Source organism: Etheostoma cragini, chromosome 8 (genome assembly GCF_013103735.1).
Source record: "Etheostoma cragini isolate CJK2018 chromosome 8, CSU_Ecrag_1.0, whole genome shotgun sequence".
NCBI lineage: Eukaryota > Metazoa > Chordata > Actinopteri > Perciformes > Percidae > Etheostoma > Etheostoma cragini.
The window spans coordinates 509,540-511,344 of record NC_048414.1 but is presented as its reverse complement, the minus strand read 5'-3'; the positions used below and the strand labels follow the sequence as shown (position 1 = coordinate 511,344).

At 36.4% G+C, this 1,805-nt stretch overlaps 1 protein-coding gene across 1 annotated transcript in view; it reads right to left on the bottom strand.

Annotated features, from left to right (window-relative positions):
- Window positions 1–362, bottom strand: part of LOC117949738 (E3 ubiquitin-protein ligase TRIM21-like) — a 2,625-nt gene extending 2,263 nt beyond the window's left edge. The window contains exon 1 of the mRNA XM_034880270.1: window positions 258–362. The gene's annotated coding sequence lies outside the window, so the exon portion shown is untranslated. The remainder of the gene's footprint in view (window positions 1–257) is intronic.
- Window positions 363–1,805: the final 1,443 nt, after the last annotated feature.

Here is a 1,805-nt window from a genome sequence, read left to right as displayed (position 1 = left end):
GATAAATAACATCCCAGAGTCCGGTCTAGACCTGCTCTTCATGGAAAGACCTGGGAGATAAATAACATCCCAGAGTCCGGTCTAGACCTGCTCTTCATGGAAAGACCTGGGAGATAACTGTTGTTGATAAACTGAACTGAACACAGCGAGGCTGAACTGGAATCCAAGTCTACGTACCGACGTGTGTCTCTGATATAGAAGTTATAAAACTGCCTTTTTCTAAGCAAAACATTCATGTGTTTCCCTCTCGTACTCACCGGTGTTCGGCGGAGACTCGGCTGCTGGATAACGTGTAATTTTCTTTGCAGAGACACGGAGAGACGGTCTGGACTGCAGCCCGCTGTCTCGCTGTCTGGCTTTCACCTATACTTCCTGAAATGTGACATTCCAGCTGTTAGCGGAGCGTTGGGCCGAGAGATCTTATCCACTCTCTGCAAAAGTACCTTTATATAAAAGCTTTAAAGCAAGATGAGCTTCTGTTTCCTCCTCTTTCTCCTTCAGTGGACGTGGACAGCAGCCAGAGGGACAGACGAGTAGTTCAGTTTATTCATTTATTTATTTATTTCCGTCTATCTGTAATCTACAGCAGCTGAAACACTGATAACATGGCTCTGACTCATGAAAAAACAGTAAAGTAAAGTAAAAGACACTGCATAAACCCTGCAAAAATACTCATTCATGTAGGCCTGAGATATTGCATTATACACCTGTATATTACTATTAGGAGTATAGTATGTACACCTACATGTAGGACTGAGATATTACAATATACACCTGTATATTACTATTAGGAGTATACATGTGTTAAGGATGTTTAAGTTAAGTAAACTTCAGCTGGAGTCCAGTTTCATGCGGCAAAACTGTTGACCCCATCAGGGATCTCTTTCTATTCCCCATTCTTACTACAGCCTTAACCTACAGTATATATACCTATAACCTGTATATAATATCTACAGTATATACCTATAACCTGTATATAATATCTACAGTATATACCTATAACCTGTATATAATATCTATAGTATATACCTATAACCTGTATATAATATCTACAGTATATACCTATAACCTGTATATAATATCTACAGTATATATACCTATAACCTGTATATAATATCTACAGTATATACCTATAACCTGTATATAATATCTACAGTATATACCAGTAACCTGTATATAATATCTACAGTATATATACCTATAACCTGTATATAATATCTATAGTATATACCTAAAACCTGTATATAATATCTACAGGATACCTATGAAATATATATACCTATAACATATATATAATGTCCTAGGGGGACCAAACGTCCTCTTTGGCCCGGACATGTCCACTTTTTACTTACTGTCAAAAATATTTTTTTTAAATACCAAAACGTTGATTCAGTTAAAGTTTCATTCTCAGAAAAACAAAAAGTTGAAGGTCGACGGGGAGACAACACGAGAGTTAACAACGTTTGACTTTACAAGAGGAGAGACATAACATATGTGTGTATATAAACACACATATGTATATATGTATACATATATATGTGTGTATATATATATATATATACATGATTATAACATACATTCAAGTGAAGAACACACAAATGCATCTATAATTCTAATAATATACAATCATTTAAAATAGAGTATTCTGCAGAATGAGTACATTTACTGTTGGTGCTTTAAGGTTATTTTACAACTGATACTTTAGTACTTTTGTAGAAGGAGAGGAAGAGGAGAGGGAGAGGAGGAAGAGGAGAGGGAGAAGAGGAGGAAGAGGAAGAGGAGGAGAGGGAGAGGGAGAGGAGGAG